General features: G+C 42.5%; 1 pseudogene; it reads right to left on the reverse strand.

Moving 5' to 3' along the window:
- Nucleotides 1–5,864: 5,864 nt before the first annotated feature.
- On the reverse strand, nucleotides 5,865–7,033 carry LOC101718130 (INO80 complex subunit B pseudogene; annotated as a pseudogene).
- Between the last annotated feature and the right edge of the window lie 2,108 nt (nucleotides 7,034–9,141).

Consider the following 9,141-nt stretch of genomic DNA (forward strand, 5'->3'; position numbering starts at 1 on the left):
CTTCCATCTTGTTTCCCTTTGGGGTTGCTTTAGGTGATCTGGAAGTCTTGTTTTGAGACTTCCTTATGCATCTTCTCATTTCAATGCGGGGGGAGGTGCTGCTGGTGCCTGCTCAGCTCACCTCCTTGGTGCTGTGACAGCTCTGCTCCTCAGTGCTGGGGGCAGTGGTAAGGTGATCCAGAAGGTTCCTGGTGGTTCCATTTTGAAAAGTCTTTATAAAATCATTCTACCTGTCTACAAAAGGCAAGAAGATTATATGACCTGCATTCCAATTATAACAGAAAGAGCACAGAGCTAGCTACAGATTTTAGTGACCCATGGACCAAATTCTCCAAAGCCCCAGGTGCTGTTATGTGGGGCTTTGGGGAGGTGATTGAATCATGAGGGTCTTGAGAGTCCACTGGTGAGTTTATAGCTAAATGTGATGTTGGGAAGTGAAGCCTGGATGGAGGAGGGGTGATTGGTGCATGACCTGTCATTTTCCTTTTCTATGCCCCTTTGTCATGTCACCTTGCCTTAGAGCCAACCGACTATGGACTGAAATTTCTATAAACTGTAAGCCAAAATAAACATTTCCTCCTTTAATTTGTGGGTGTTGGGTATTATGTCCCAGCAACAAGGGAAGTAACTTAGACATAGGCAGACAAGTGAAAAACAAAGGATGGCAGTGGCCACCCTGCAGGAACATCAGTGGTTAGTTGCACAAGATGGCTTTCCCGTGTACATGATTGGTAGGTATGCTGCCACAGGGAGAATATCCATGGGACACCAAAGAGAAACAGGAGCTGCCCACTGCTATTTAAAAGCCTTGGATAAGGGGAAGTATCGTTCTTGCTATTGGCATTAGGGGAAAAGGCAGAAAGACAAAAGTTTAGCCAATCTTCCAATAGTTACAACTATAACAAAACGGGCCCCGGATGTAGCTTTGGAACTTCGTTTTTACAGATCAAGTATGTTTTCCATCTCATTTTCTACTACTCCCATTTGCAATTTGTTAAAAAGTATGTACAGCAAAACTCTGAGTAAAATTCACCAATGACACTGAGTTCCTTAGCCTAAGACTATAAAGAATTGCATCATACACTTACATTTACACAAATTTAGCTCAAAAATGAAGAAAAATAAACATTAACAGAATGAGCATAAGGCATGAACTTATTTTCTCAGAATTGTTTAGCTCCTTTGTGCTTCCCATAATGTGAACCTATTGACTCAATGAATGGGATTTTGAGGTTTAAATAGCTCATTTTCCTATCATATGCCCTAAAATGCAAAACATGTATCATCTAGTGTTTAACGTGGAAAACAATAAAGGTGAAAATGCCTACATTGGACATATGAAAAGTCCATTGTAGACCAGTCTCCAGCATGGCTCCTTCCTAAGGACATCTTGAAGACAATTTTGTTATAATTTTACACTAATATCCTAAATATGCCACCCAAATCTTGATTGTATGACTATGTAATAAACACACAATGTATTTTTTATCAAAAGTTCAAGTCCAGCATAGACAACTTAATGATTTAGCAAGGCCCTGTCTCAAAATGAAAAATTAAAGGAGGGGGCACTGGAGATGTAGCCCAATGTGAAGGGCTGAGGTTCAATCCCCAGTACCACAAAAAGAAAAGAAAACAGAACAAAGACAAGAAAGAGCAATCTAGACAACTGGCAAATTTAGGATGTTAAATAGTTAATTCACCTTGAAAAATTTAATTTGGGTATTTCTATTCTATGACTTTTAGTGGAAGACCTATTCTATAGCAGGGCACTGTTAGGTGATGCTGGGACTATGCAAAGTTTCCTACCATCCAGAAGCCTTCACTGCCTGTATTGAGCACTATACAGGTGTGAATTAAAGACAAAAGGAGCCCAGAGAAAGGAGGGATGCCATTTTCCTTAGAAGAATGAGAAAAGCTTCATAAAGGAGAAGTCGCTTAAGGAATGGGCCAAATTTTGGAAGACAGAGATAATGGCATTTGACTAGAGTGTTCCTAAGAATTTGATGCTTTTTGCTCAACAACCTTGAAAGTAGCCTTATCTTTTTTTTTTTTTTTTTTTTGGGTCCTTGTGCTTGCGAGGCAGGCAGTGGAACCACTGAGCTAATCCCCAGCCCGAAAGTAGCCTTATCTTATAGATAAGAAATCTGGTAGACACAAAGTTACATAATTTTTCCAAGGCCACAGTATGTGATAGAACTGGACATAAACCCAGATGGATGTTGTAGGGTTACAGCCCTTACTCTCATAAGGACAGTGTTTAGCCAAGTAAGTCCTAAAATACGCCATAAAAGAGCCCTCAGAAAATTTCACCTCCTTTCTCTTTCTGTGTTCCAACTCTTATAGTACCCAACTCAGCAGTAAGTGTCTAACAAAAAAGGTTAAAAAGTGGGCTAGAGGGTGAGATTGAAGTCCCAAGGGCAGGAAAGTGGTAAAGATCCCTGTGGTCTGGCAGGCTGGAAGAGCACCCAGTGCAAACCCTATGTGAGGATTTTTAGTCTGTCTTCTATTACCAAGCAATTGAAAATAAGCTCCTTTTTTGTGGTACTGGGCATTGAACCCAAGGCTTTAGCACTGAGGTATATTTCCTGACATTTTTTATTTTTTATTTTGAGATGAGATATCACTAAGTTTCTAGGTTGCCCTGGCTAAGCTCGAACTTGCAATCCTTCTGGCTCAGCCTCCCAGAGTGCTGGGATTACACGTGTGGGCCCAGTGAAAATGAGTCTTTTCACCATGCCCAGTAAAAAAGTAAAGACTTTACCATGACTAAAACCTATTCATGGGAACCCTGACTATAAATATTTATTGACTGATTTTCAGGAAGCACTAATTTCTCTTCAAATATATACATAGTATTATGTATCTAGAAATTTGGATGTCAAAGGGATACTGACATTCTAACTTACTAGAGTGCATTGTGTTGCTTTGGCTGTCCAACATACCCTACCTGTTTTGGAGGGCTCTTCAACCCCCCAGTGACTTGAGTGTGGCTATGAGGTCTCAATACAACCTATGATGTGCTCATATCTGAGCTGAATCTGGAGAGGTGGTCACCTGGTGAGAATTTCCATCACAGTCACAGCATGGAGGTTATGCCATGGCAGTGAAGTGCAGCACTGCCAGTGGAGAGAACCCCGGGGCACTTATACTCACCTGCCAAGGTGCTATGCAGAGCAAATAGATCCTGTGGCAGGATCATGGCTGTGCCTTGTTCACCAACCAACATACTTCTGACACACACGTTTAGGTTTAAGTTGTCCATTGCTTTCAACCTAGAGCTCGTCCTAGCTTCCAATAACCTGTCTACACACAGAAAGGCCCTATGGTGCTCTTAACAGTGACTTCGAAATGTAAAGGAAAGCCCTAAAGGTCACATTGACTTTAATGATAGCCAAAGTGAGGGCAGGGAAGCAAGTAGTTATTCCAAATTGGCCCTAGGTTTGGTTATCATTTATAGAAATAATGCTCTTTTCTCTCTAGGTATATGGGCAGCAAGAAAACAGTCAGAATCAATCATCAAACCAGGCCTGACCCTTGGCTCTGAGTGGCTCAGTTGGTTTTTTGGCTCATTCCTTATTTTATCTAAAGCCGAGTCAGACCATCCAGGTGGAATGTTCATAAAAACCAAAGCCTTGGTGTGAACATTTTCTTTAAGGTCAGGGTAATTTACAGTCTGTCCAGAGAAGCTCTTAAAGATGTAGAATGTGACTGTAATCCACAATACACTCTCATTATCCTTCCCTCCTATTAGAAATTGATTCTGGCACTGTTCCTTTAGTTGGAAAATGACTCTGTCAGCAATTACTGTTTCTTTTTCACATATTGGGGTTCCCTCCACCGAAGTATTAAAGCTTCTTTTATGTTCCTTTAGGAAAGGTTAAATATAGTTATCATCAACATTTGGAGTTTCATATCTGCCTGCTATTTCTATTGTGCTTTGCTCCTTGGGCAATTAGCAATCATGTGGAGTAGAGCATCTTTTCCTGAAACTACATGAGCTTGGCTACTCTGTGTGCCAGGTGACCCTGAAGGAAAACACTGCTAACTGAGGCACTTAGCCCTGGCTGTGGTTGGCAGTATGTATCTTCTTTCTCCCTACCCTGTGTGTCTCCCTTTACTTTTTTTTCTTTCTTTCTGTTCTGGGGATCAAACCCAGGACCTCACACATTCTAGGCAAGCACTCTACCACTGAGCTACATCCCAAGCCCTCCCTTTATTTTTGAACAGATAACACCACCACCAAACAATCTCTGATTCCTTGCAGCTTGACTCTAGACAGACCCAGAGAACTCACTTCAGTAAATAAGACAAAGTTCACAAAGAGGAAATCAGCTCATCTTTGTATGCAGCCCTTGAGCTTCTTGTAACATTCAGGGTATTGGGTAGCATATCTCAATATTGCTTAACTTCTTAATACAGTGGTTTTTTTAACATCTTGAAACGTATGCCTTCTTTACACCATAGTCTATGAAAGAACATTACATCTTTTGCAGATTCTGAGACCCTAAGAAGAGGTTAAGCTTAATTTTCTTTAAACTTATTATTCATTTATAAAGTCTCCAAATACCAAAGCATATTGAATATGACTTTAAAAAATGAAGTAGGCTCCCTGGATTTTGGATCATCCAGTATAGGAAAGAGGTACCAGGATTATAGTCATGGATTGTGGCTAGCCTGCAGGATGGTGGACCCAGCACCTAGTTCCAAACTTCTACTTATTGTCATCCATTTTACTCACTAGCTTTTCATATTTCCTTACAGTGGCACAAATGCTTTGTGATATTGTTGTTGTGGCAGTGATTTGCACGTAGATGTCTGTTGGTGGGAAGTTCTGGGAAAATCTCTGCTTAACTAAAAAAGAGGACAAACAGCTGGCCCTTTAATGCCTTCTCTTAGCCTGTAGAAGTTTGATGTCTTTGGCCACCTGCCTTTGCAAAGTAAAATGATGAGAATACCTAGTGCATGATTTGCTGTAAAGAGTTATTTATTTCAGGTAAGAGATGAAAGTACCTTTAAAAAATACTAACTCCAGCTGGATATGTTGGCACATGCAGGAAGTCTCAGAAACTCAGGAGGCTGAAGAAGTAGCATTGCTTGAGTCAGCCTGGCCAACACAGAAAGTATTTTTAAATAAAGATGTATACATTTTTTTAGACATAATGCACATTAAATATAGTACATATAGTATAAACATGACTTTTATATGCATTGGAAAACAAAAAATCATGTGACTTGCCTTACTGTGATATTGACTTTTAATGAATTTTTATTTATATGTATTGAGTTCAGTATGATATTTCCATACATGCATATAGTATGTACTCTCTTTTTAACCATCTTTCTGATATAGCCTTCCCAATATTTAGTAACCACTATTTTACTTTCAGGTAAACACGTTTTAGCTTCCACATATGAGGGAGAACCTGTGGTACTTTTCCGCGTCTGGTTAATTTCACTTAATATAATGTCCTCATCCATTTTGCTGCAAATGACGAGATTTCAGTCTTCTTTGTGGTTGAATAATATTGTATTACATCTATACATCACACTTTCTTTATCTGTTCATTTGTTGATGGGCATCTGGGTTGATTCCATATGTTAGCTATTGTGAATAGTGCTGCAGTAAATACGGGTGCAGGCTTCTCTTTGGTCTGTTGTTTTAATTCATTAGGATATATACTCAGAAGAGGGATAGCTGGATTACATGGTAATTCGATATTTACTTTTTGAAGTACCATTATACTGTTCTCCATCATGGCTGCATTAATTTACATTCCTGACAATGGTGTATAAAAGTTCCTTTTACTCTACATTCTTTTTTTTTTTTTTTTTTTGAACACAAGTGTCCAGGTTTAATAAGGGGCTTAAGTTGCTAAAAGCGGGGATCCAGGGCCCTCAGGGCCCCCTAGCCGCACCTGCAGGTCGATGCGGTAACACTGAAGGCTGCAGAGTGCCTGGCCCGTGCGGGAGCAGGCGTAGCAGCGCGGGTGGGGGCCCCCCCGACAGAGCAGTGCCGGGGAGGACCTGATGGGGCTGGCCTCTGCGACACTGCTGAGGGGGCGGGGACGCCGGGTGGGAAAGAAAGAGCGGAACCTTGTGCCCCACTGCAGTAGTGCACCATGGGGGTCGGAGCCGCGGGCCGCCCTCCCCTCCGCTCGCCCCGCGCAGCTTCCCAGCCCCCGCGCCCACTGGGCGCAGCAGACTTGGTAAGGCGCTCCATAATTTGGTTCTTGTGTTCTTCTGCCCGCCTCGCTGCCTGCAGCCGCTGCTTCCGCGCCCGCTCCTCGAGCTTTAGCAGCATCTCCTCTGTGAGGGCTGGGGCCAGGCAGCCCGCAGGGACAGGGAGAGGCAGCATGGGGGAAGGCCGACTCCTTGTCTTCTGGAGCGGGGCTTGCTGTCGAGCAGTGAGTAGCCGCTCATTGATCTCCTTGAGGTCTCCATTGTCATGTAGCTCCCCTTTCTCCAGCGCATCTAGCCATCTCTGTTCCTTCTCTTCCTCCTGGTCCCCTATCCCCCCTGACAGGTCCCGAAGTGGGGAAGGGGAGAGATTACTGTCTTCATCCAGCCAGGCCCGGTACTGCTCCAGGGGAACTCCTTCCATAGGATCCTCTTCATTATCCACAACCATCAGGGGAGAGGGTGAGCGAGGGCCCTCAGGAATCACAGTGAAGGTAGGGACACTCTTGGTGCCTAGGACCTGCCCACCCAGCTTGATTTTGAGTTTGAGCTGGGGCTTGGCAGGAGATGGCTGTGTTGGCCCGGTTTCCTCTTCCTGATGGTGTTTCTTCTTGTGTTTCTTTTTGTGCTTCTTCTGCTTTTTCTTGTGCACTCCGTGGCTGTGGGCACTGGCCAGGCTCAACTCCAGGGCTTCCCCTGGTTAGAGGGTCTCCATAGCCCCAGAGGTGCTTCCATGCCACCACAGCTTACTCATGGGGTCCTGCAAGGAAAGAGGCTAGCTACTCTACATTCTTGCCAGCATTTAAAAAAATATAATAGCCATTCTGCTGCTGAGACATGGTATCTCATTGTATTTTTGATGTGCAATTCCCTGATAGGAAATAATTTTTTTTTCATGTATTTGTAGACCATTTATATTTTTTTCTTTTGAGTAGTGTCTACTCAGATCACTTATCTATTTAAATATTGGATTACTTGATTTTCTGTTAAGGCTTTGAAGTTCCTTATATATTCTGGAAAAAAGTTTTCACTCCCAGAAAAGCATAAAAGCACACTTGTGCTTCCCTTTCATTGTTTGTGCTGCCCCCCCCCCCCGCATCCTCTTACTCATGGTCAGTTAGTCTGTGAGAATTATGCCAGGGATGAAATGTACTCATAAAAAAAGATACACAAGGAGTCTTTTGGGCATCACTGAACCGGTAGGAGTAGGGGAAGAAAGAACTCAGTAATGGGCTAGAGAATTCCTAATGATTCAAGATGTCTTAAAATTTGTAAGATCAGTACTTAATTCTCACTTTCAACAAAACAGAGTAGATATAATTTTCCCTATTCCTCTCTCTAAGTATGACAGATCAGCTAGGGACCTCAAGACTCAAATAATGACAGAGTGGTGAGTTCCCTGGGTTTTATTTTTCTTTTTGATTAAAAAATTTTAAAATCTTCATACCTACATATGATTATGTTTGCAGTACATGATGATTATATTCATTGTGGGGAATTGGTACACGTACATAACACACCTCAAATCTTTTCTCCCTTCTCCTCCACTCCTTTTTTAAAAAATTGTTTTACCAGCATCAGATTCATTCATTCTTTCTTTCATTTAGTTTATTTTTATTTGTTTATTTTTTGGGACAGGGTCTCACTATGCAGTCCAGGTTGGCCTCAAATGCCTGGTGATCCTCCTGCCTCAGCCTCCAGACTGGCATTATAGGCATGTGCCACCCTGTCTAGCCCTCATTTATTTTATAAATCCGTATCAAGTTACTTATCATAAATACAGATTAACAGCCAGACAATAAGGTGAAAAAACCCATAAAACACATAAGACAATTATACTAATTCAAGATACACTTTTGGATACATTCCCTGGGTTTTCCTTTTATACTATACTATATATCCTAGACTTGGAGCTAGAGAAGTCAACAACTTGAAAATAATAATGGGTATAAACAAAATAGCTCAAGCAAATGAGACTATGAAAAGAGTAGCCTAGCAAGACTAAAAACTAAGTAATAACTGCTCTACTCCAGCTAAGCCCCACAAAAATAAAATTCTACCTCATCCCATTTGTGCCAGCAAAGACCAAGAAGAGAGCCCAGACTTCCACTCTCACCAGGCTGCGATAAAGTGTCCTGACTTTATCCTGCAGGATGGTGCCAGAGAAGGCCAAGTAGAGAGTTAGGACCTATTGTTCCCTGGGTGGTAAGGAGCCCCACTCCTCCAGTGTCAGTGGAGACTATGTGGGAAGCCGGGACTTGCACCTCTGTCTCTCAGTAACGAGGTTCCCCACCATGTAAGGTAGTACCAAGAATTCCTAGCAGTCAGAATGCCACCCTCTTTTCCACTGTGGAATCAGCAGAGGCAACTTGAGGAGCAGCAATGAGGCACTCCTACCTGTAGGGAAAGGGGACGTTACTAGAACCTCTGCAGTAAGTCCTAGTCTCCTGCAAGCCACGGCAGCACAAGGCGAATTACAGGAAAGGTAGAAAAATGAGACTGAGAAGCTGAGCTTTGGGTCTGATCAGTGCTGCTCTAGACAGCAAAGACGCACCTTCAGTACATCTGGAGAAATAAATGGAACAAATGACTTGCAGAGAGTTCAGTACATCCGCGTAAACAAGATGTAACAATCCAAGAACAATGAGGAACTGAGTAGATGTTTGTTTCTCCCAGGATGTTTTCAGCTCCCAGGATGTTTCTTGTCCTGGAGAATCACAGCATCACTGGATCGTTGAGGTCTCAGTTGTGACCAGAGGCCAAAATGGAATTATGTCTCGCAATTCCATAGCTGGGCTGTAGGCAGGAGAACTAGGCTAACCAAATGATTTTTCCCTAAAATTATGTAGCATTGCTCCCAACACCTACCCCTCCTTACCAGGGAGATATCAGTGGAGGCCTATGTGAATGTGAAACTTCTCTCACTAAGCTGTAACAAGAACCACCCATCCAGTCCTTGGGTGC

Source organism: Heterocephalus glaber, unplaced genomic scaffold, assembly GCF_053883595.1.
Source record: "Heterocephalus glaber isolate CG9 unplaced genomic scaffold, H.glaber_assembly_v1.0 deba00001504, whole genome shotgun sequence".
In the NCBI taxonomy this organism is placed as follows: domain Eukaryota; kingdom Metazoa; phylum Chordata; class Mammalia; order Rodentia; family Bathyergidae; genus Heterocephalus; species Heterocephalus glaber.